The 26,508-nt window shown below is 37.5% G+C and overlaps 1 protein-coding gene across 2 annotated transcripts in view; it reads left to right on the plus strand.

Annotated features, from left to right (window-relative positions):
• The window catches only part of MINPP1 (multiple inositol-polyphosphate phosphatase 1), a 52,385-nt gene that overhangs the window by 18,253 nt on the left and 7,624 nt on the right, over positions 1–26,508 (plus strand). The gene's annotated exons all lie outside the window — the stretch shown is intronic.

Genomic DNA, 26,508 nt, shown 5'->3' on the forward strand with positions numbered 1-26,508 from the left:
GTAAAAACTTAGAAAAGGATTGTACATTTTGAATGCCCAATTAAGCTTCTAAAAAAATGTTGTGTAATGATTGGGTTTTTTAAAATAATACTTGACACCAAAGAATTATATAACATGTATGTAAGTGATAAAGCATACGAACTCTGCACTCAGTGTAAGAACTAGAACATTACTAATAACTTGAATTTATTTACACGTTCCTCACCTGTTCTATTATCCTGCCTCCTGCTCCCTCCACACCTCCTATTCTGAGTAACAACTACTCTGAATTTTGTGTTTATCATCCCCTTGCCTCTTAAAAAATAATTTCAACCATGAATGCATGTGTGCCTAGACAAAGTTTGGTTTTACTTAGACTCATACTGCTTGCTGCCTTCTGAGGTTTTTTTACCCTCAACATCATGTTTATAATATTTATTTTGTTGAATATAGTTCATTCATTTTTGCCACAATACGATATTTGATAGTGTGAATATACCAAAATTTATACCGTCTGTTCTTACCAATGGAGTCCTTTGGTGATGCAAACAGTTAACAGGATCAGCTGCTAACCAGGAGGCTGGAGGTCTAAATCTACCCTGAGGCACCATGAAAGAAAGGCCTGGTGATCTTCTGCAAAATCAGCCACTGAAACCCCTATGGGGCACAGTTCAGCTCTGACACACAGGGAGTAGCCATAAGTTGGAATCAACTCCATGGCAACTGGTTTGGCTTTTTTTTTTTTTTTAAACTCTTGTTAATGGACATTTGGTAGTTTCTATTTTTTGCTGTTATAAATAGTGTAATTATGAACTTTCTTATACATAGTTCCTGGTAGGAATGTGCAAAATTTTTAAATTTAGAAGAGAGTTTCTCATAAAAAAACCTTTGTTACTTTCATACTTTTCAAGTTTTTGGTTTTAAACTTTTCATAATTTGAACCTTTGATAGAACCTCAACCCCCATTTTATTTGAAAGATACGCCTCCACAAAAACTTACATAGTTATAGTTGGAGACAGAAATCATTTTATCAAGATTTAGACAGAAAGACTAGGGGTGATGTATTATGTTGTGTTTCTGGTGCTAATTTATGTAGAGAGAAATTTTTAATTTATGGATATGATTCTAGTTTATGAAATTTTTTTGATGGAAGTTAGATAAGAAAAGCTGCTACCAAAAACTTTTGTGTGGTTTTCAGTTTAGGCAAGTACCTTCGTTGAGACGGGAGATAACTTTCTTCCTGCTTAGTTTATAAATGACTTATAGCCTTTAGACTTTATGAGATGACACATCTTTACTGTTTGTTTCTTATTCATTTCATTGTTGGATGGGAAGCATAGTAAACTTAAAATTGTGTCAAACGGAAGTAACATTTGCAAGGTTTGCAGTTATAGTTTGATCCCAGACTTAAAGCTTAAGTAAGAAGTTTATCATTGGTGTATTAAATATGAGTATTCTGTACACTGAAAACTACAAAACATTGCAGAGAGAAATTAATGGGGACCCAGATAAATGGAGAAATATACCATCTTTATGGATTGGAAGACCTAAATTGATCTATAGAGTGTAATCCCTATCAAAATCCCAGCAGATTTCTTTGTAGAAAATGACAAGCTAATTCTAAAATTTATGGGAATGTAAAGGACCTAGAAGAGCTAAAAAAATTTTGAAGAGACCAAAAAGACTTACACTGTCTGACTTCAAACCGTACTATAAAGTTATGGTGATTGACAAATAGGTCAATGGAATAGAGTTCAGAAATAAACTCACGTGCATATGGTCAATTGCTATTCAGTAAAGATGGCAGGGAAAAGGATAGTCTTTTTAGCATATGGTGCTGGAACAATTGTTTATCCATGTGTGAAAAATAATGACACCTAGACCCTTTCTTCACACTATATAAACATGGGTCATATATTTAAATGTAAAGCATAAAACTATAAGACATCTAGAAAAAAATATAGAACCAATGACCTAAATATCACAGCTAAACTCTAAAACTATTAGAAAACTTAGGAGTAAATCTTCGTAACCTTGAGATAGGCAAACATTCCTTAGATATGGCACCAAAAACGTGATCCTTAAAAAAAAAAAAGACAGACTTCATCAAAATTAAAAATTGTACTTCAAAAGATACTATTAATAAAATAAAAAGACAAAACGTGTATGTGATTAAGGACTTGAATCCAGAATATATAAAGAACTTTGTCATCATTAGGTACCCTTAGGTCAAAATATGGCCTGGATGTGCGCCATCCTCAAAACCCTTATGTTTGAGCCCGTTGTTGTAGCCTCTGTGTCAATCCATCTTGTTGAGGATCTCCCTTGTTTTCACTGACCCTCTGCCTTACCAAGCATGATGTTTTTTTTCTAGAGATTGGTCCCTCCACTCAGTAATACTGAGACAAATAACACAATTTTTAAAAGGGGCAAAGGTCTGAACAGACTCTTCACCAAGAAGATACATGATGGCAAATAAGAAAGCACAAGAAGAGATGCTCAGCATCATTAGATGATGTTATTAGGTGCTGTTGCGTCAATTCCACCTTATATAGGACAGAGCAGAACTGCCCCATAGGGTTCCAAGGAACAGCTGGTAGATTTGAACAGCCGACCTTTTGGTTAGCAGCTGAGATCTTAACCTCTACACCACCAGGGCTCCCATTAGATATTACCAGGGTTTCCATTAGATATTAGGGAAGCGCAAATTTAAATCCCAGGGAAATACCACAAATAATGCCTCAAAACTGGCTAAATTGAAAAGAAGACTCAAAACCCTAAGACTGGGCAAGATGTGGAGAAACTGGAAATCTCATACATTGCTAGTGGGAATGCAAAAATGGTACAGCCACTTTAGAAAACAGCTTCGCAATTTCTTGAAAAGTTAAACACATACCTACTATAAGACTTAGCAAATCTCTCCTATATATCTTCCCAATAGAAATGAAAACATACATCTACACAAAGACATTTATGCAAATGTTTACAGCAGCATTATTCATAATAGGTAAAAACAGTAAAACAGTTCAAGTGTCCGTCAACTGATAAATGGATTAAACATGTGGTACATGCATATGATGGAATACTGCCCAGCAATAAAAAAGCATGATACTGATGTTGGGTTAGGTGCTGTTGAGTCGATTTCCACTCATAGCGACCCCATGTGACAGTATACAACTGCCCCATAGGGTTTTCAGTTGGAATCGACTTGACAGCAACAGGTTTGGGTTTTTTTTTTTTTTTTTTTTTTTAAATAGGGTTTTCTAGGCTGTAATCTTCCACGGAGCTGCTGGGTGGATTCAAACCACCAACCTTTCAGGTAATAGCTGAGCACTTAACCATTGTGCCACCAGGGCTTCTTGAACTACTTGTAGATGCTACAAAATGAATTATTTCAAAAACATTATGCTAACTGAAAGAAGCCAGACATAATAAGACTATATTTTGTATGACTCTGTTTATATGAAATTTCTAGAAAAGGTAAAACTTTAAGAGACAGCAGAGCAGTGGTTGCCTGGGTCTGGAGGCAGGGGCAGAGAGTGACTACAGACAGCCAGAAGGGAATTTTTTAGGGTGATAGAAGTGTTCCAAAACTGAATGTGGTGAAGTTGCACACACAGTTTTATATGTTTACTGAAACTTATCAAACTGTACACTTAGATGGGTGGATTTACGTTAGGTGAATTATGCTTTTAAAACAATGTCAGTACTTTGTAAAAGGAAAATGGAGAAAATAAAAACTTTTGGTAAAAGTGGAAAAAATATTTTAAAGAATCTGTGAATTCAAAATAAAATGTTTCCTTAGAGTTTTTTTGCAAGATAATGCTTATGGTATGTAATTTTTGAAAAAGTTTTGCAATTCTTAGTTCACTTCTTTACCTTAATAGAATATAAAAATAGAATATAGTAGAATGTAATTTGAATTTTTTAAAAATTAAGATCTTGCAGTATCATATGGTCGTATTTTTTTAAGCAGCTTTATTGAGAAATAATTCATGTACCATACAGTTCACCCATTTAAAGTGTACAATTTACTGGTTTTTAATATAACCACAGAATTTCATAACAGTTATCTGATTTTAGAACATTTTAATCACTATCTGATTTTAGAACATTTTAATCACCTCAAAAAGAAACCTTGTACCCTTAACATTCACTGCCCCCCTTTCCTCTCAAGCTCTGGCAACCACTAATCTACCTTCTGTCTTTCTGAATTTGCCTGTTCTGGCCGTTTCATATAAGTGGAATCATATAAATATGTGGGGTTTTGGTTTTATTTATTTTTTAATTGTTTTCCTTGATTTAGCATAATATTTTCAAGGTTCATCCATGTTGTAACCTGTATCAGCACTATATTCCTTTTTATTGCTAAGTAATCTTCTATTGTATACCACATTTTGTTTATTCATTTATTAGTTGATGGATATTGGGTTTCTATTTTTTGACTGTTGTGAGTAATGCTATTGTGAACATCATATAAAAGTTTTTGTGTGAACAAATATTTTCATTTTGTTTGAGTATGTGCCTAGGAGTGGAATTTCTGGGGTGGCAAGAAGGTCTTTAATTTTGACTGTCAGTGATTTGTTAAGGAATATTAAATCCGTAGGTATGTAGGCAGTCCCAGACTTGCATCGGTTTCAGGACACGATCTGAAGTTGAAGTGTTCTAAGTTGAGGTTGGCCTGTTTGTAGTCATCCAGATTATCTATTGGGAGGCTTTGTTTTGGTTTATCTTAAAATGAAATTCCAGTTTTTAGCTTGTTTTCTTATAATTTATTTGCTTCATCCAAAAGCAAAGTATAGAGGGAAAAATGCAACTAGTTGTGTGGTCCATTATGCTAAATGGTAGCTAATTGGGTTTTTATGTACTTAGAAGCAAATGAAGCTAATATTTAGCATGGCTTGTAGACTCAGATACAGTAACATAGAAGCAATGTGATGTCACAGGCAGATGTTTAGGTTTGGTTTGAGGGCTGGTTCTGCTTTATTGATACTGCAGATTCCCCACTCCTGAAAAGGGAGTGCCTCCTCAGACTCATGGAGTTGTGTGAACATCAAACGAGATAATGTCTTCGAAAGCACTTGGTATAGTGTGATGTAGAAATACGGTATTGTTATTGTATGTGAGGCTTCTTTGTTCAAAACATGCCCTTAACTTGTCTCAGACCTTAACACACCTCCCTCCTCCCCCTGTAATTGTTCAAATAATAAAAACAAGTACTTTGTAGGACTTACTCTCTTAAAATTTTCATGGCCTTGAGCTCATTTATTAATAAACCAATTTCTTTTTTATTAGCAAGTTGGAGAAAATCTTTACTTCTTTTGGACAATTACTTGTTCATGTGTGAATTGAACAGAAAATTCACTCATCAAATTTTTAAATACCTACTACACTACATGTCAGGGTGAGTTCTAGGAGCTGGATAGAGTGAGTAAGACCGTCAGTCATTGCACTTGTGGTTCTTAAAATCTGGAGAAAATAGCAATGTTTTATAAAAACCATGTGTAATGGTATAATTGTTTGTATAAGATTGTGACATAGTACAAAAAGTTAAAGAAAGGAGTTTGATCCTTTATGGCAGTAAATCAGTTTGTCTACCACCCCCATTTCTAACTCAGGAAGGAGAGAGTCAACAGATGGTGCCCAGCGGTGATTGTGAAGACTGACAGATGGTTTTCAGGGACTGTTTATACGAAAAGACTGATGAAGAGTTTTTAAAATTCTTGTTTAGCTGAATCAAGATGAAATCTTTTTAAATAGGTATACTCAGAGACTTCGATCAGATTTCTCTCCAAATTGACACTGACCGAAGTGAGCAGTGCCAAAATTACGAGTGTTTCTGAAGAAAACCAACATATGCTCAGCAGGGAGAAAAAAATAAGATTTTTAATAGAGTATTTTATATTGTATTTTTTCTGATCTATTTTATCAAAATATTAACTTTTTCTTTCTTACGTTACTCTTAAAATCCCTTTTTTTGTACTTGGATGTTACATTTTAAAAAATATGTGTAAACTGACAATATTCTGTTACTGATGTGACTTGTCTGGGGTTCCCAGGCTGCATTTTGCTTTCTCCACCCTTCCCTACCCTACCCTGGCAATGATACTGTGCATACAGGTTGTCATCCTTTTATATTAGCATTAAAGCAGAGACATTCTTCAATGTCACTGGATGTTTTTAGCCTAATTTTAATAACATGATTTTACTTAAGGAAAAATTGAAGCTCGCAAATAATGTTAATTGACAAGCATCAACATTTTAGTTAAATAAAACCAGCTTTCCAAATTTAGGGTCCTCGACTTTTGTTAGAATCACTGCAGTGATGAGATTAAAGTTAAAACCAGTAAAGTTGCTCTTTACTCCTTTTGGCAGTAAGCAAATTTAAGCAGCTATTACTGTTTAAGCGCTGTGATTAGAACAGCAGATTGAATTTACTAAAGAAATAAGATCTCCCTGGATTTTATTCCACCCCACCCCGCATCCCCCAATTTCTGTTAATATATGTTTATCTTTTCAGATTTGGGGAATTCAGCAAGTCACTTCCTCATTCCCAAAGTAAGATTGATATTCTGGACCGTAATTACTTGCCTCATGAAATCTTTCTTTTTGTCAGAGATACTCCCAGATGTCAAAATTAATTGTTACAAACAATAATATTGGTTGCGATTATTAAATAACTCTTGAATCTTTTCATTGGCTCTTCAGTCTATGATATTTTCAGATTTCATGGTTGAAATAGCACAGCTTTTTTGGGTTGTGTAATTCCTCACTGTAACAGAAGATGGCAACATTGGAACATGTTTAGTGGTACCAAGTGATTTTTAAATAGCTATTTTGGTCAATTACTTAGCCCGTTGTAACCAGGAGACTTTGTCTTTTAAAGTTCTCTGGGGTGTATTTAGATTCTTGCCCCTCTGAGAACCTGTTCTTGGTTGTCTTGCCCAGTGTTCCATGGAGTTTAACTAGGTGTACTATAAGTATCTTTTCGTGCTAGTTGAAAGATACTGACTGAACAAAGTAAAAGTTTATATAAATATACTGGCTGTTCTCTGGATTCAGATGTCCGCTTGCCTTCTGGATAAACATGTTTTGACTGTCTCTCTGGACTCCAGGTCTGTGAGGTTTGGAACTTTGTATAATTCACTGTTCTCTCTTTGGTGCCTAGTACGATGCCTGGGATAGTTGGTGCTGAATATTTATCGAAAGAATATTCTCAAAGCTTCTTTTTCTTCTGTATTCCCTATTTTAGTCAAAACCACCATCATCCTTCCAGCCATCCAAGCTGTGTACCTAGGCATCATTTTTGACTCTACCTCCCTCGCCTTCTACATCCATCACCATATTTTTATTTTTGGTTCTAGTTTATATCAATTCCTTCCACTTTTCTCCATCCCCACTGTTACCACCTCAGTTCAGGCTATTATTTCCTCTCTCCTAGATTTTAACAATTGCCTCCTAAATGCTTCCTTGATTTCAGTGTTACTTCCACTCCACTCTAATACAATCTTCTTTCTAAAATGCGCATATTATCATATCCAGCACCTGCATAAAATCATTCGGTGACTTCCCATTGACTGCCAAGAGAAAGTCCTCTCACAGTTTTCATGAGACCCCACTGTTTCCCTCTTGAAGGTGGTGTTTGTGCTATTGATTTTTTTAATGTTGAAGTCTACTAACTCTGTAATTTGTAGACCTTTTTTTCTTTTCTTTTTTTTTAACTGAACTTTAGATGAAGGTTTACAGAACAAACTCGTTTCTCATAAAACAGTACACACATTGTTCTGTGACATTGGTTAACATCCCCATGGCATGTCAACACTCTCCCTTCTCAACCCTACGTTCCCTATTACCAGCTTTCCTACTTCTTCCTACTTTCCAGTCCCTGCCCTAGTGCTGGTGCACCCCTTTAGTCTTGTTTTGTTCCATGGGCCTCTTCAATCTTTGACTGAAGGGTAAACCTCAAGAGTGACCTCGTTACTGAGCTGAAACGGTGTCTGGGGTCTGTACTCTCAGGGTTTCTGCAGCGTCTGTCAGGCCAGGAAGTCTGGCCTTTCTTTTTGAGTTAGAATTTTGTTGTACGTTTTTCTCCAGCTCTGTCTGGGACCTTCTATTTTGATCCCTGTCAGAGCAGTTAGTGGTGGTAGCCGGCCACCATCTCATTGTACTGGACTCAGTCTGGTGGAGGCCGTGGTATATGTGGTCCATTAGTCCTTTGGACTAATCTTTCCCTGTGTCTTTAGTTTTCTTCATTCTTCCTTGCTCCCAAACATGTGAGATCAGTGGAGTGTCCTAGATGGCCACTCATAGGCTTTTAAGACCCCAGACACTACTCACCAGAGTAGAATGCAGAACATTTTCTTTATAAACTCTGTTAAGCCAGTTGAGCTAGATGTTCCCTGAGACCATGGTCCCCATAGCCCTCACCCCAGCAATTAGGTCCCTCAGGGAGTTTGGGTGTGTCTATGGGGCTACCAGGGCCCTGCCTTGTACAGGCTGTGCTGTCTTCCCCATTATTGTGTACTGACTTACAGTTCACCAAAGTTGCTGCTTATCTATTGTCTATTAAGTGTTTTTCCAAACCAGCCCCTCCCCACCCTAGTAACACTCAAAGATTCTTTCTTTTTGTGTGTAAACCTTTCCATGAGTTTTTACAGTAGTGGTCCCGTACAGTATTTCCCCTTTTGTGACTAATTTTACTCAGCATAATGTTCTCCAGATGCATCCATGTTATGTGATGCTTCACAGATTCATCATTGTTTTTTAGCGTTGTGTAACACTGCATTGTGTGTATGTACCACAGTTTGTTTATCCATTCATATGTTGATGAGCATCTAGGTTTCCATGTTTTTGCTATTGTGAAAAATGCTGCAGTGAACATGGGTGTACATGTATCTATTCATGTGATGACTCTTATTTCTCTAGGATATATTCCTAGGAGTGTTTCTAGTTTTCTAAGGAAGCTCCATATGGCTTTCTAGAATAGTTGTATCATTTTGCATTCCTACCAGCAGTGCATAAGAGTTCCGATGTCCCCAAAGCCTCTCCAACATTTTTTTAAATTAATTTTTATTGTGCTTTAAGTGAAAGTTTACGAATCAAGTCAGTCTCTCATGCAAAAATTTATATACACCTTGCTATACACTCCTAATTGCTCTCCACCTAATGAGACAGACTGCTCCTTCCCTTTGCTCTCCCTCCTCGTGTCCATTCGGCCAGCTTCTGGCCCCCTCTGCCCTCTCATCTCTCCTCCAGACAGGAGATGCCAACATAGTCTCATGTGCCTACTTGATGCAAGAAGCTGGTTCTTCACCAGTATCATTTTCCATCTCATAGGTCAGTCCAACCCCTCTCTGAAGAGTTAGCTTTAGGAATGGTTCCTGTCTTGGGCTAACAGAAGGTCTGGGGACCATGACCTCCAGGGTCCTTCTAGTCTCAGTCAGACCATTAAGTGGTCTTTTTATGAGAATTTGGGGTCTGCATTTATCCCACTGCTCTCCTGCTCCCTCAGGGGTTCTCTGTTGTGTTTCCTGTCAGGGCAGTCCTCGGTTGTGGCCGGGCACCATCTAGTTCTGGTTTCAGGCTGATGTAGTCTCTGGTTTATGTGGTCCTTTCTGTCTCTTGGGCTCATGATTACCTTGTGTCTTTGGTATTCTTCATTCTTCCTTGCTCCAGGTGGGTCGAGACTTAGATGGCTGCTCGCTGGTGTTTAAGACCCCAGACGAGTGGGATGCAGAATGTTTTCTTAATAGATTTTATTATGCCAATTGACTTAGGTGTCCTCTGAAACCATGGTCCCCAGACCCCCGCCCCTGCTACACTGGCCTTTGAAGTGTTCAGTTTATTCAGGAAACCTCTTTGCTTTTCATTTACTCCAGTTGTGTTGACCTCTCCTGTACTGTGTGTTGTCTTTCCCTTCAGATAAAACTTATTTACTATCTAATTAGTGAAAACTCCTCTCCCTCCCTCCTCCCTCTCATAACCACCAAAGAATATTTTCTTCTCTGTTAAAACTGTTTCTCCAGTTCTTATAATAGTGGTCTTATACAATATTTATCCTTTTGCAACTGACTAGTTTCACTCAGCAAAATGTCTTCCAGGTTCCTCCATGTTATGAAATGTTTCACGGATTCATCGTTGTTCTTTATCGATGTGTAGTATTCCATTGTGTGAATGTACCATAATTTATTTACCCATTCATCCGTTGATGGGCACCTTGGTTGCTTCCATCTTTTTGCTATTGTAAACACTGCTGCAGTGAACAATGTTGTGCATATTTCTGTTTGTGTAAAGGCTCTTATTTCTCTAGGATATATTCCAAGGAGTGGGATTGCTGGATCGTGTGGTAGTTCTATTTCTAGTTCTTTAAGGAAGTGCTAAATTGATTTTCAAAGTGGTTGTACCATTTGACATTCCCACCAGCAGTGTATAAGTAAGTGTTCCAGTCTCTCCACAACCTCTCCAACATTTATTATTTTTTGTTTTTTGGATTAATGCCAGCCTTGTTGGAGTGAGCTGGAATCTCATTGTAGTTTTGATTTGATCGTGAGCATTTCTTCCTGTATCTGTTAGCTACCTGAATGTCTTCTTCAGTGAAGTGCCAGTTCGTATCTTTTGCCCATTTTTTGATTGGGTTATTTGTCTTTTTGTTGTTGAATTTTTGTAGTATCATGTAGATTTTGGAGGTCAGGGTATGATCAAAAATGTCAGCTGAAAACTTCTTCCCAGTCTCTAGGTAGTCTTTTTATTCTTTCGGTGAAGTCTTTGGATGAGCATAAGTGTTTGATTTTTAGGAGCTCCCAGTTATCTGGTTTCTCTTCTGCATTTTTAGTAGTGTTTTGTATACTGTTTATGCCATGTATTAGGGCTCCTAACATTGTCCCTATTTTTTCTTCCATGATCTTTATTGTTTCAGATTTTATATTTAGGCCTTTGATCCATTTTGAGTTCATTTTTGTGCATGATGTGAGGTATGGATCTTGTTTCATTTTTTTGGAGATGGATATCCAGTTATGCCTTTTTCCCAATTAACTGACTTTGGGCCTTTTTTAAAAATTGGCTGCTCATATGTGGATGGTTTTATGCCTGGATTCTCAATTCTGTTCCATTGGTCTATGTATCTGTTGTTGTACCAGTACCAGGCTGTTTTGACTACTGTGGCGGTATAATAGTTTCTAAAATCAGGTAGAGTGAGGTCTACCACTTTGTTCTTTTTTACTAATGCTTTACTTCTCTGGGGCTACTATCCCTTCCATATGAAGTTGGTGATTTGTTTCTCTGTCTCATTAAAAAATGTCATTGCAATTTGGATTGGAATTGCATTGTATCCATAGATGGCTTTCGGTAGACATTTTTACAATGTTAACTCTTCCTATCCACGAGCATGGTATGTTTTTCCACTTATGTAGGTCTCTGTTGGTCTCTTGCGGTACTGTCTTGTAGTTTTCTTTGTGTAGGTCTTTTACATCTCTGTAAGATTTAATTCCTAAGTATTTTATCTTCTTGGGAGCTACTGTAAATGGTATTCATCTGGTGATTTCCTCCTCGATGTTCTTTTTGTTGGTGTAGAGGAAGCCAACTGATTTTTGTATGTTTATCTTGTATCCTGACACTCTGCTGAACTCTTCTGTTAGTTTCAGTAGCTTCCTTGAGGATTCCTTATGGTTTTCTGTGTATAAGATCATGTCATCTGCAAATAGAGATACTTTTACTTCTTCCTTACCAATCCTTTATTTCTTTATCTAGCCTAATTGCTTTAGCTAGGACTTCCAGCACAGTGTTGAATAAAAGTGGTGATAAAGGGCATCCTTGTCTGGTTCGTGTTCTCGTGGGCAATGCTTTCAGAATCTCTCCATTTAAGATGATGTTGGCTGTTGCCTTTGTATAAATGCCCTTTATTATGTTGAGGAATTTTCCTTCTATTCCTATTTTGCTGAGTTTTTATCATGAATGGGTGTTGAACTTTGTCAAAAGCCTTTTCTGCATCAATTGATAAAATCATGTGGTTCTTGACTTCTGTTTTATTTATATGATGGATTATATTAATTGTTTTTCTGATGTTGAACCATCCCTGCATACCTGATATGAACCCCACTTGGTCATGGTGAATTATTTTTTTGGATATGTTGTTGAATTCTATTGGCTAGAATTTTTTTGAAGATTTTCACATCTAAGTTCATGAGGGATGTAGGTCTGTAATTTTCTTTTTTGTGGTGTCTTTACCTGGTTTTGGTATCAGGGATATGCTGGCTTCATAGAATGAGTTTGGGAGTATTCCGTCCTTTTTTATGCTCTGAAATACCTTTAGTAGTGGTGGTGTTAACTCTTCTCTGAAAGTTTGGTCGAACTCTGAAGTAAAGCTGTCTGGGCCAGGGCTTTTTTTCTGTTGGGAGTTTTTTGATTACCTTTTCAATCTCTTTTGTTGTGGGTCTATTTAGTTGTTCTACCTCTGTTTGTGTTAGTTTAGGTAGGTAGTGTGTTTCTAGGAATTCACCCATTTCTTCTAAGTTTTCAGATTTGTTAGAGTACAGTTTTTCATAGTAATCTGATATGATTCTTTTAATTTCACTTGGGTCTGTCGTGATATCGCCCATCCTGTTTCTTATTTGGGTTGTTTGCTTCCTCTCCAGTTTTTCTTTTGTCAGTCTGGTCAATGGTTTATCAATTTCTTTAATTTTTTCAGAGAACCAGCTTTTGGTGTTGTTAATTCTTTCAGTTGTTTTTCTGTTCTCTAATTCATTTAATTCTGCTCTAATTTTTATTATTTGCTTTCTTCTGGTGCCTGAGGATTTCTTTTGTTGCTGTTTTTCTATTTGTTCAAGTTGTCGGGATAGTTCCTTGATCTTGGCCCTTTCTTCTTTTTGGATGTGTGCATTTATCGATATAAATTGACCTCTGAGCACTGCTTTTGCTGTGTCCCAAAGGTTCTGATTGGAAGTGTTTTCATTCTCATTGGATTCTCTGAATTTCTTTATTCCATCCTTAACGTCTTCTATAATCCAGTCTTTTTTGAGCAGGGTATTGTTCTGTTTCCAAGTGTTTGATTTCTCTTCCCTGCTTTTTCTGTTATTGATTTCTACTTTTATGGCCTTATGGTCAGAGAAGATGCTTTATAATATTTCGATGTTTTGGATTCTGCAAAGGCTTGCTTTATGACCTAATATGTGGTCTGTTCTAGAGACTGTCCCATGTGCACTAGAAAAGAAAGTATACTTGGATGCTGTTGGGTAGAGTGTTCTGTATATGTCTATGAGGTCAAGTTGGTTGATTGTGGCATTTAGATCTTCCATGTCGACTTGACAGCAGTGGTTATGGTGTCTTTATTGAGCTTCTTACTGGATATTCTGTCCTGGAAGTGGTGTGTTGAAGTCTCCTACTATAATTGTGGAGCTGTTTATCTCACTTTTCAATGCTGTTAGAGTTTGTTTTATGTATCTTGCAGCCCTGTCATTGGGTGTATAAATATTTAATATGATTATATCCTCCTGGCATATTGTCCCTTTAATCATTATATAGTGTCCTTCCCTATCTTTTGTGATGGATTTAACTTTAAAGTCTATTTTGTCAGAAATTAATAGCGCCATTCCTGCTCTTTTTTGATTGTTGTTTGGTTGATATAGTTTTTTCCATCCTTTGAGTTTTAGTTTGTGTCTCTACATCTAAGCTGTGTCTCTTGTAGGCAGCATATAGCTGTATCATGTTTTTTTATCCATTCTGCAACTCTCTGTCTGTTTATTGGTGCATTTAGTCCATTTACATTCAGCATAATTATGGATAGGTATGAGTTTAGTGCTGTCATTTTGATGCCTTTTTTGGCATAGTGTTGAAGTTTTATTTTTCCACTTCTTTGTGCTGAGAAGTTTTTCTTTGTAAATTGTGTGTTCCTTTTTCATTGTAGTTGAATTTGTTTTTGCTGAATCTTTATCTTGTTTTATATTTTGAAGTATGGGATTGTTAGTCTTCTTTGTGGTTACCTTAGTGTTTACCCTTGTTTTTCTAGGTATAAACCTAACTTGTACCTCCCTATATCACCTTGATTTCCTCTCCATATGGAAGATCTGTGCATACTTTTAGTCCCTCTTGATTATTGTCATCTTTTACATGACATCACTGATTCCGTTTTGAGCTTTTTTTTTTTTAATATTTTATTTTTGTGATTTCCCTGTTTCAGTTGATATCTGGATGCTTGTTCTGTGTCCCAGTGTTGTGTTGTTATCTGATATTATTGATTTTCTAAGCAGAGAATTCCCTTTAGTATTTCTTGTAGTTTTGGTTTGGTTTTTGCAAATAATTTCGCCTTCATATTTGAGAGACCATTTTGCTGGATATATGATTCTTGGCTGGCAATTTTTCTCCTTCGGTGCTCTATATATGTCATCCCACTGCCTTCTTGCCTGCATGGTTTCTGCCAATTAGTCCAAAGTTATTCTTATTGATTCTCCTTTGTAGGTGACTTTTCACTTATCCTTGGCAGCTCTTAAATTACCCCTTTATCTTTGGTTCTGGCAAGTTTGATGATAATATGTCTTGGTGACTTTCTTTTGGTATCTACCTTGTATGGGGTTTGGTGAGCATCTAGGATAGATATCCTTTCACCTTTCATGTTGTCAGGGAAGTTTTCTGCCGACAAATCTTCAGCAGTTCTCTCTGGATTTTCTATTATCCCTCCCTGCTCTGGTATTCCAGTCATTCGCAAGTTATTCTTCTCGATAGAGTCCCCCATGATTCTTAGGGTCTCTTCATTTAAAAAAAATTTTTTTTTTCTGATTTTTCTTCAAATATATTGGTGCCAAGTGCCTTATCCTCCCATCTCCCCCAACTATGCATTCCAGTTCCTCTATTCTGCTCCTCTGAACTTCCTATTGAGTTGTCTAATTCTGTAATTTTATTGTTAATCTTTTGAATTTCTGAATGCTGCCTGTGGATTCTTGCAGCTTATTAAATTTTTCTTTTATGTTCTTGGATAATCATTTTAATTTCTTCAGCTGCTTTATCTGTGTGTTCTTTGGCTTTTTCTGTATATTGTCTGATCTCGTTCCTGATGTCTTGAAGCTTTCTGTATATTAATCTTTTGTATTCTACATCTGGCAATTCCAGGCATACATCTTCATCCAGGAGAGTCCTTGATTCTCTGTTTTGGGAGTTTGTTGAAGCAATCACGGTCTGCTTCTTTATGTGATTAGATATCGACTGCTTTCTGCAAGCCACTATAAGTTGTTGTAATAATTTATTTTATGTTTGCTCACTGTGTTCGAGCTTCTTGCTTTGTTTTATTTCAGTAAACCCAAATAGGCTACTAGAGTGAGCTAGCTTGATTATTGGAGCCTTTGAAGCACTAATGTCCTGTTACCAGATGGCTAGAGCTGTTACCAGGTATATGAGCCTAGGAGTGCATTCACTATCCTTGTATAGATTCAGCTCAGGTGTCCTGATAATCGGTCACCTAGTGCGTGGTATAGGCTCTCATGTACTATCTTAGAGGAGTAGTGGTGATGGTTGTATGCACTGGTTTCTGGTAGTGGCAAGGCGTCACACTCTGAGGAAGGCACGCTGCTGACAGCCTTCCCCCAAGTGTCAGTGAGGAAGAAGCTTCTCTGTTCTCTAGAGCACCCTGGTGGGTGGGCTCTGCAGCTGTACCTTAGGCACCCAATGCTTATACCTGTAAAGACTGGGGTAGGCACCACTATCCTCAGACCCTTTTCGCGGGTGGCTAGGTGGCATGGGTGGAGCCTCCAGCCCTCAGGTCCCTGCTGTGGGTAGGTGAGGGCTCTGTTTAACAGGCAGAGCGGTATCAGACCTCCAAAACCTGTCTCTGCACCGCACAGCTGAAACAATTACAGTCAGACCTCTAACAGATTTGCCCTTGCATTATAATAGCCACCTGGATCCATGTAGGGGTGCAAGCCAAAGTCTGTGGATCGCTTATGCCCGGACTGGAGCCACTTCTGAGCTTCCAGATTAGGGGAGTTGGGAAAGTATTTTTCCTGTTTGTTAGTTTACTACTTCTCCCAGGCTAGGGGAATGGCTCAGAGACGGTGCAGCAGGTTCTATCTCAGGCCCAGGGAATTCAACCGTTAATGAAGCCAGATGGGGCAGGGGAGGGAGGGATCAGATAAATAGGAGAGAATACTTTCAGAAGAAGGAGCTATTAGATTCAGGGGTAAATTAGACAAAATCACTTATCTTGTGTCAACAGCACTGTTTTATCTCAGATTACAGAGGCCTGTATAGCCTGTGTTCGCTGGCTGGGTCCCTGCTGAGATTGCCCCAGGAGGGTTAGGGCTGTTTCCCACACTTTTCTTCTTTCCTGGGGCAGCTTTGTCCTAAACTCCACAGCCAGACCCATGGGCGTCACACTAGGGGGTTGGGGTGCCGGCACTTCGTTTGCCTTCTTGTGCTGAAGCAACTGCTTCCTAAACGTCGTGGCCAGCCCCACTGTAGACACACCACAGGGTCAGGGGTGCACGACTTTGCTTGCCTTCTTTCGCTGAAGCTGCTTTGTCTCAGGAAACTACCATCAGCCTGTGCTGCATTCGTGCCAAAGAACGGTGCCAAGGAATCAGAGCTGAGGAGCTACAACTTGTCACTGCTTCTGCACCATCTCTCGCGTCCCCTGTTGCTCAGATGGATTCCTTAATTCTGCATTTGATGCTCAGCGTTTGTAGATTGTCAGATATGTAATCAATTCACTTTTTTTTTCGGGTGTTCATTGCAAGAGGGTTCAGCGAAAGCTTCTGACTAGTTAGCCATCTTGGCCCTGCCTCTGTGTAGCCCATTTTTAAGAAATTTTATTTCTACCAAAAGGTTTCTCTGTGGATGTAAGAGTTGAGTTGGGCACTAATTACAAGCAGTATAGTGTGATAGAATTTGCATTGGTTTTACAGTCATATCCAAATTTAAATCTTTGCTCAACTTGTTCAACGTTTCTAAATCACAATTTCCTCATCTTTGAAATAAAGATAATACTCATCTTACAAGATATTGAGAAGGTTTTATGCAACTATATGTCCGCGTGTGTGTGCATCACACAAATGCACATATATGCACACACATTTGTCTTTAACCACTGTGCCTTGCACACAAGTGCTAATAGTCATTTTAAAAAATTAATTGTCAACATCATCATGATAGTCATCCCAGGCAGAATTTGGCTAGGTAAGAATGATGAAGATGTTCTAACAAAGAAGTGTACTTATCGAGTAAAGGCCTATGTGGGAATGAAAACGAAGTGTTTGTAGTAAACCAAAAACCAAACCTGTTGCCATCGAGTTGATTCCGACTCATAGTGACCCTATAGGACAGAGTAGAACTGCCCCATAGGATTCCAGGGAGCGTCTGGCGGATTTGAACTGCCAACCTGCAGGTCTTAACCACTACATCACCAGGGTTTATGCTGAGGAAATTAACCTGGTGGCTTAAAGTAGACAATATTGGGAAATTTTTTTTTTTTTTTTTAGCACGGTCTTGGAAATCCTGGTGGTATAATGGTTAAAAGCTGTGGCTGCTAACCAAAAGGTCAGCAGTTCAAATCCACCAGGTGCTCCTTGGAAACCCTATGGGGCAGTTCTATTCTGTCCTATAGGGTCGCTATGAGTCGGAATCAACTCAATAGCAATGGGTTTTTTAGTACGGTATTACCTTTGCCAGATTGAATTTAATTTTTTGTTTGTATTTCTACTGTAATGATTTCTGTTCATTTTATAATACAGTGCACTCTAACACTTAAACATCTCCTTCCTTAATTAGAATCATGGCCAGTAAAATCTGTTGTTATACTTTTAAAAAATACTTGGACAAATCGATTGAAATAAAGACAGAGTATCTTCTGTGTTGTTTTTTATGACCTACAATGTTCAGGCAATAGAGGATATACGAAGATGAATACGTTTAAACTGTTGTCTCAAGGAACTCATGACCTGGTTTGGGGGATATTTATATAACTGCGCTAAAACAGGCAAAAAGGAAAATGCTGAAAACCAAAAGCCAAACCTGTTGCATTGAGTCAGTTCCGACTCATAGTGAGCTCATAGGACAGAGTAGAACTCCCGTAAGGTTACGAAGGAGTGGCTGGTGGATTTGAACTGCCAACCTTTTGGTTAGCGGCTGTAGCTTTTAACGACTGTACCGCCAGGGCTCTAGTTTGAGCTGTGAAGTTTGGTAAAGGCTTTATGGAAGGAGGAATATTTGAGCTGGGCCACCGAAAACTTTTTTCACTTAACTCCAGCGTATCAGCGTACAGTGAAACATGTGAGAACTGTAACTTGTCAGGACTGCCTTGTTTTTCTGGCTCACAGGTTTTCCACCTTTGACAGGGTGCAGTCTTACTACTTTTCTATCACTCGTTTTCATGGGAAATATTTGAGTTTTCCTTCTCTGACAGGTTTCTGTCTAACACTGGTTCCAGCTTTCACAAGTTTTACTGTACTTGATTTTTTTTTTTAAATAGCGTTATTGAGATATAATTGATGTAAAGCAAAGTTAAAATTTTGTGGAGTTTTACTTACATGTGCATGCATGTGTAAAACCATCACCACAATCAAGGTAAAATGTCCATCGTATCCAAAAGTTTCTTTGTGCCCCTTTCTGATTCCCTCCCCCAATTCCCAGGCAACCACTGATCTGTTTTCTGTTACTGTAGATTAATTTGCATTTCCTAGAATTATATGTAATGTCACTATAGTATTTAAATTTTTTGTCTGCCTTCTTTCACTTAGCATAACTTTTAGATTCATCTCTCTTGCATAGTTTTGATAGTTGGTTCCTTTTTATGGCTGAGTAATATTCCATTGCACAATAATTTGTTTATCCATTCACCTTTTCTTTTGATGGACCTGTAGGTTGTTTCCAGTTTGGGGCTATTACAGATAAAATTGCTCTGAACATTCATGGTCTTTGTGTGGACACATGCTTTCATTTCTCTTGGGTAAATACCTAGGAATAGAATGGTTGGGTCATATGGTAGGTGTATGCTTAGCTTTTTAAGAAATTACTAAACTGTTTTCCAACCAACTGTGTGAGCGTTCCAGCTGTTCCACATTCTAGCCAACACTTGGTATGGTAGGTCTTTTTAATTTTAGACATTCTGATGGGTACATAGTGGTGTCTCATTGTGGTTTTAGTTTGCATTTCTCTAATAATAACAGTGCTGAACATCTTTTCATGTGCTTATTTGCTGTATGTATATCTACTTTGGTGATATGTCTGTTCAAATCTTTTGTGCATTTTTTTCATTGGGTTGTTTGTCTTCCAAGTTTTAAGAGTTATTCTAAGTGCAAGTCCTTTGTTGGATTTATGCTTTACAAATATATTTTTCTAGTCTGTGGCTTGCCTTGTTTTATAATAGTGTTTAAAGGGTTGATTTTGCCCCAGTAATTTGGCAGTTTCCTCCTGAGCATTTGTCTTAGTTATCTAGTACAGCTATAACAGAAATACAAGTAGATGGCTTTAACAATTAGAAAGTTATTCAGGGCACCAGCTCCAGGGGAAGGCTTTCTCTCTCTGTTGGCTTTGGGGGAATGTCCTTGTCATCAATCTTCTCCTGGTCTAGGAGCTTCTCTGTGCAGGAACCCCGAGTCCAAAGGACATGCCATGTTCCCGGCACTGCTTTCTTGGTGGTATGAGGTCCCCATGTCTCTCTGCTCGCTTCTCTCTCTTTTATATCTCAAAAGAGATTGCCTTAAGATAAAACCTGGTCTTGTAGATTGAGTCCTGCCTCATTGACATAACTGTCTCTAATCCTGCCTCATTAACATCGTAGAGGTAGAATTTACAATGCATAGGAGAACACATCAGATGACAAAATGGTGGACAATCACATAATACTGGAAATCATGGCCTAGGCAAGTTGACACATTTTTGGGGGGGACACAGCTTTGATCCATTATAGTACTCTAAATGGCAGCCTGTGTATTATGAAGTTTTTCCAGCCTGGCTTGTAGTAACACAAACTGTTCCTGGCCTTAGTGTTAGTTTTTGTTTCACCTGTTACTTTCCAATGGCTCTTTCCCTACATTTGGGTAGTTTTCTCTCATGCATGCACTGATCAATACGAAATCACTCTTTCCTCTCCGGCACTTTATTCTCTGAATTTCAGCCAGTGTGGCCTCCCAAATTCTCAACCCTGTCTCCTCTACTCAGGGAGATTGTCATGCTTTGTGCTTCAGCCTGGAAACTCTAGGCAGTTAGCTGGAGCAGTTGTTGGGTATACCCCTTCTGCCTTCCTTCTCTCTTACTCCGCCAGTTGTTCAGTGTCTGAAAACTGACGTTTCATGTACTTGTCTGGTTTTCTAGTAGTATAGGACAGGAGGGCAAATTCAGTCCCTGTTATTCCATCTTGACTGGAAGCAGAAGTTATTTTAGTGTATTTCTGAGAAAAAAACTTTATACTTGAGTCATTTTAGTCTATGATTTTGTGTTAAGCTGATGAATTAATACTTCTTCACACACCTCACTGAAGCTCACGATTCAGTCATAAAAAGTTTCTTTATGGTATTTTTCTTACCAAAGCATCTCCTATATCTGGTGGTTTGTGTTGCTTATTTGTACACTTACATAACTATGAAAATTATAGGTATTGTCTAAAGCACTATTTGATACTCCTGGCTCATGTTTAAAAAAACACTGCATAACATCAGTTGAGTGTAAAACATGAATTGAGAGCTTAGAAAGATCTAGCTAAATACATTTGGGGGAAAACACAATTATCAGTTGTTTTTCTGGTTGAGCCTTTTGAGTGAGTTTAAGTACTTGATTATGGGTGTTTACTTTGAACACACACAAGGTCATCTACTTATATTTAACAACATAACTTTAGGCTTCAATTAAATTTCATTTTTATTAAAGATTTAATAAAGTCTCTTTACCAACTTGTATAGATGAAAACCAAAAAAAAATAAACCCACTGCCATTGAGTCGATTCCGACTCATAGCAACCCTGTAGGACAGAGTAGAACTGCCCCATAGAGTTTCCAAGGAGCACCTGGTGGATTCGACCTGCCAACATTTTGGTTAGCATCCATAGCGTTTAACCACTACGCTACCAGGGTTTCTCATATAAGTGAAAGAGGACCATAATTTGGAGAACTGCATTCTTAATATTGATGAATAGCATTAGGTAATTCACTTGACCACCTTAGACCTCTTTTTTCTTATTTCTGAAATAGAAGGACTTAACCAGACCTCAGTTGTAAAACATTATGATCTGACTGTTTCTATACATACATTCATATAGATTTTTACTTGCTTATGTTCGTATTGATAATTTGCATCTTACAGGTTCTTTTTAAGGTAAAAATTATGTTTTTTTAAGTGGTTTTGTCACTTCTTAGAATATGTGACATCCAAAGTTTAATGTATTTTTATCGGATGGAAAGAGCAGAGTGAGAGATGGTCCCGTTCCAAGCCTTTGTATCCGTTGTTCTTTGGGTATTTTGCTAAGAGTCTCAAAGAAAGAATAGTCAGGGATGTAAGGTAATTTTAGAAATGTGACTAATAGAAGTCTTTATTTATTGATGAGTCAGAACCAGCCTGTGGAAAATCCACGCATTCTCTGTCAATGGGAAATGGCATTTTTGGGCTGAGGCACAGAGAAAGGTCTCCTACTATTTGGTGGTATTAGTGGTACTAGAAAGTGGGTAGGCACCTTGTGAGCATGGTTACAGTAAATATGGTGCCTAGCTGATAGTGAAAGAAGGAGGAGTTAAGAAAGAAAAGGAAAATGTGTGTTTTATTTTTTCAAGAAAAATAGAAAAAGCTCAATTCAAATTAGAGAAAGTCTGAATTATTTTAATTTGATGTTAAGTATGTAAATTTAATTCATTCTCTTTAGAAATTTTAAATGTAGGATTCATCAGAATAAAACTATCAGACATTTCTGAAATACATGTGATGCTGGAGATATAAACCAGTGTGGGGCAGAATTGTGGGTGAAATTAATCCTCAGGATGTCAGGTGGTAATATAATGTATAACATAGGGGTTCTTAGAATCATGGAGAGTCTATGAACTCCCAAAACTGTAATTCAAGCTTTTATGCATTTGTGCATTTCTCTGAGACAGAGTCCCATTCTTTTAGTCAGATTCTCAAGTGGGTTTATGTCCCTGAAATGTTAAGAACCACAGATACAGTAGGTATTGAATATGCCTCATTACTGATTGCCTTGGCAGCCTGACCTTTAAAAACCATTTACGTTTTCCTGCCAAAAACTGCATTGTTTTGTTAAAGACAAAAACCTGAACCTCACAGCTCTGTTTATTGAAGGGTACTGACAAAGAAAGCTACATGGGACCACAGATAGAGTGGAATGTAGCAATCTTCATGCTGTCAGCAATCTTCTGACAAAATGATATGCAGAGGACTTATATATGGAGTTGAGTAAACTGACTTTTTTTTCTATTCATATTCCCACTCCAAAAGTAAGTCCTCCCAGTCCCACATGCGTTCTCTTCTCCTTTCTGTCTCTCTCTCACACACGTACACACAGAGTTATTCCCTCATTCAGACATATATAAGACATACGTACGCACTCTTACCCATTTGCTACTTGACCTGATTTGTTCACGGTATTTTGAGCTTAATTACAGATCAGCTTTGGCTTAGAGAAACTTGAGAATGAAACCCAGAAAAGTTCTCATGCCGTCTTTGGGATTTGGGCGTTTTTAAGGATAAGTTGGGGATTTGGTTCTTTCAAACGGCAATTGGGCCTGTACTAACTGGAGTAAACCAGTTTCTAAGAGATGACTTAGAATCAGGTTGAAATCATCTAAGATTTATTCCGAATTATGAGGCATAGAGCAACATGTTCCTTGAGATGAAACTGAATCTCTTCTTCACAGAAATTACTGATTTACTTCAAAATTCTTGATAAAACCTAGTATATACCTTTAAAAACTTCCTGGACCACAAATGCTCTTAAATATTTGCTTTGAGGTGTTTAGAATTACAAAAACAAATAGAAAAAACCCAAAACCTTACTCTCTGTCCACACACACACATCTCAGAACTCTTTTAGCCCCCACTAATTGAAGGTCCTGTTGCCGTCAAGTCAGTTGTGACTCAAGGAACCCTGGTGGTGCAGTGGTTAAGCACTGGGTTGCTAACTGAAAGGTCGGCAGTTCAAACCCACCAACTGCTCTGGAGGAGAAAGATATGGCAGTCTGCTTCAGTAAAGATTACAGGGTTAGAAACCCTGTGGGGCAGTTCTGCTCTGCCCTAAAGGATCACTGTGAGTCAGAATCAACTCAATGGCAACGGGTTGGTTTGGTTTTCAATTGAAGGTATCCAAGTTTACCTTATTTTGGTGTTCAGATATAATCTAGAATAGAAACAAGATGTGTTTTTCCATTTGACACTTACGCTACTTAACAGCATTAAAAAAAAAAAAAAAGTGAGCAAGTTTAATAAAGGGACAAACAAGTGTAACCATGAGCAGCTGTTTGAGAGGAATTATGTTAACGCTAAGGAGTTCTGGTGGCACAGTGGTTAAGCGCGTGACTGCTAACCAAAAAGTTCGAACCCACTAGCTGTTCTGTGGGAGAAAAACGTAGCAGTCTGTTCCCGTAAAGATTACAACCTTGGGAGCCCTGTGGGCAGTTCTTCTGTGTCTTATGTGGTTGCTGTGAGTCAGAATCAACTTGATAGCAGTGGGATTTTTGTTGCTGTTTATATTAACCCTTGGAAAGAAAATACGCTCTTTTTGATCACAGATATTTCCATGGCAGTAACTAACATTTTTATATACTAGAATTCATTTTGGCAATTGAGCTTCAATGAAATAGAAATCGGTTTATATATCACTTATTCTTGTTTATAAGAAAAGCAGTTTAATATTTGTAGCTATAAATGGACTATTTAGTTTAAAATGGCTGAAAAATTACTGGCTAGGTTCTCTTGAATTTTATACTTCACAATTATAAGTTAGATTTTTTTACTTATACTATGTAGGGAACCTTGAGGAAGAATGCCTTATTATTTTTATTCTAGTTTTAACATTTGAATCATTAAGAATTACTAAGTTAAATTCAGACTAGAAAAAAATAGTGAAGGAAAACATGTGTGTTTCAGACTTTGGTGATTTATATTCTGAGCTATTATTTATTGAAAATATTTTGAGTTACAGCAAAAGCTACTTAACTTTTTTTTGGCTATTGTAGTTTATTTTAGAGTGAACTGAATTCCTCTTCTTACTCTAAAACTCTGCTAGACATTTAGTGCACTTTAATTTTTTTTAATGGGAAAATCAAGAATAAAGTTAGATTTTTTTAATTGTATAAAGCATGTATGTGCTGAAAAATAATTTTTAGTCCCCTTTAAGTTTTCACTTTTGTGTTCATATTGATAGCATGTTTTATAAAATATCATAAAGCATTCTTTTCTATTTTATAGACTATTTTCCCTGAGATAAGATTTCTCTAAGCCAGATTTTTAATAGTCTGCTTTGACGTATTTTACACCCATTAGGTGTTGTCGTCTTCTATGCTTAAAAAAGATTTGTGCACACACATTTAGGAATGATTACACATAAAGTAGTACTTAGGTGATTATATGTTTTAGTGTGTCTGTTTTAATACACATGATCAACAGTAACATGACCATCGAAAAGCAAAAAGGAGAAAAGGAAACAAAGAAAAATAATGTACACTATCTTTTGTGTACTATTACAATATTAATTTGAAACATTTTCAACTGCTGTATCTTGTAATCTGGTGTCTTAGAAATGAATAAAGTGATTTTAATTATATTTGGGAAATGAGAGGTAAGGATGGAGAGATTGGTTGGTGAGGGGAGGAGAGCTCGTATATGGAGAGGAGAGAGTGTAGAAAATATAAAGTAGATCATACTGGGCCTGGGTACAACCTGAATCCTTCTCAATACAGTGTTCCAGATAGCTGTTAGGCACTAATTAGAGCTGAAACTGGTTTGGCCTAGATATTTGGTTCTATGAGACTAAAATTGTCATTTGTTGACACATTTTCTTTCTTCCAAGCTAGAATACAAACTTAGGTATATACGCACCCCTTTTTGGAGCCCTTGTGGTACAGTGATTAAGAGCTACAGCTGCTAACCAAAAGGTTGACAGTTTGAATCCACCAGCTGCTACTTGGAAATGCTGTTGGGGCAGTTCTACTCTGTCCTATAGGGTCACTGTGAGTCGGAATCAACTCGAAGGCAATGGGTTTGGCTTATGCACCCTTTATTATTCAGCAAACTGAATTCAGAGTGGAGGGTATAATGCAGATGAGTGCCTAGAGTTAGTGAGCGAGAGATGCTCTTAGGGACATGGCGTCTCTGATTTTTGGAAGTGGTTTGTCGTGTAGTATATTATATTAATTCCTGGGGGGAGAGTTCTTGTCTCTCTGTCTTTGTCTTCTTCCAGGCTTACATCACAGGTCATTATTCTTTTGTAGAACTGTATTTTTTATTGACCATTTTTTTGTTGTGTGTTCATTTCAGAATAAACCCTGTGAAATGAAGGTTTTACCTCTTAAACATTTTTGAAGAATTGATGCCTTATTTATAGAGATAATCCATTTTCTTATTTTGTAGGGTAATTTAACACGTGCTTTCACCAAATTGCATTATTGCTAAAGAGTGCTTTTTTTAATTGGCTGATTCTGATTAGTATACTAGGGCCTTGTTAACAAGCGCTAGCAATACAGTCTTCTCACCTCGCCTGTTGAAACACCATGTTTCTTACCTCCACCTAAAAGTTTGACTTGAAATTAGGCTGCTCTGGTGCAGTGCTGTTTGCTACCACAATTTTTTTTTTTTTTTTTTAATTTATCAACTGCTCAATGCCATGCACCAGTTTATTGCTGTAGCTCTTATCTAACAACAGCTCTGCGAGGGGAGTAGATTACCTTCATTTTGCAGGAACCAAGGCTTGGAGAGATTCAGGGATTTGCCCTAAGTAGGTTATGGCCTCTGGTTTTCAAGCTGCGGGACCTGTTCCTCTCTCGTCCATTATGACCACCTGTTCTATCAGATGCTCAAATTTTTTTTTTTGAAGGCTGGGACTAATCTAAGGTTGCTTCCAGAGCCAAAAGTTTGAGCTAGAAACTTATTTTTGAATAACTTCAGGTATGCCCTACTTCAGGAAAACTAATCTTTTGAAAAAATTGAAGTTATAAATTAGACCGAAGATGGCTGGAGTAAAATGTTTTCAAAATGATGTAGGTTGTTCTTTTATGTGAAACTACCCCCTGTGAATTTAATGGATGGTACTGTACTTTTTTTTTTTTTTACTGTACTAGTGAGTTTAATTGGTGGTTCACAGGTAACTTAGGCAAGTTATTTAAGCTCAGTTTTTTCACTTATAAAAAGGGGGTGATGGTACCTATGCCATAGAGTTTTTATGGGAATTAAATGAGAATCATTGGAGAAATGCATGGAGAAGATGTCCCATTAACTGTGTGAATGAGAGGATGGAGTAGGGCAGAGACACTTAATGCTAAAGGGTTAGGAGATACTAGTAATTAGAGAAAATCTGAAATGTGAATATAAATAAAAGGAGTTATTTATAATAATTCCTT

This window comes from Elephas maximus, chromosome 16 (assembly GCF_024166365.1).
Source record: "Elephas maximus indicus isolate mEleMax1 chromosome 16, mEleMax1 primary haplotype, whole genome shotgun sequence".
Classification (NCBI taxonomy): Eukaryota; Metazoa; Chordata; class Mammalia; order Proboscidea; family Elephantidae; genus Elephas; species Elephas maximus.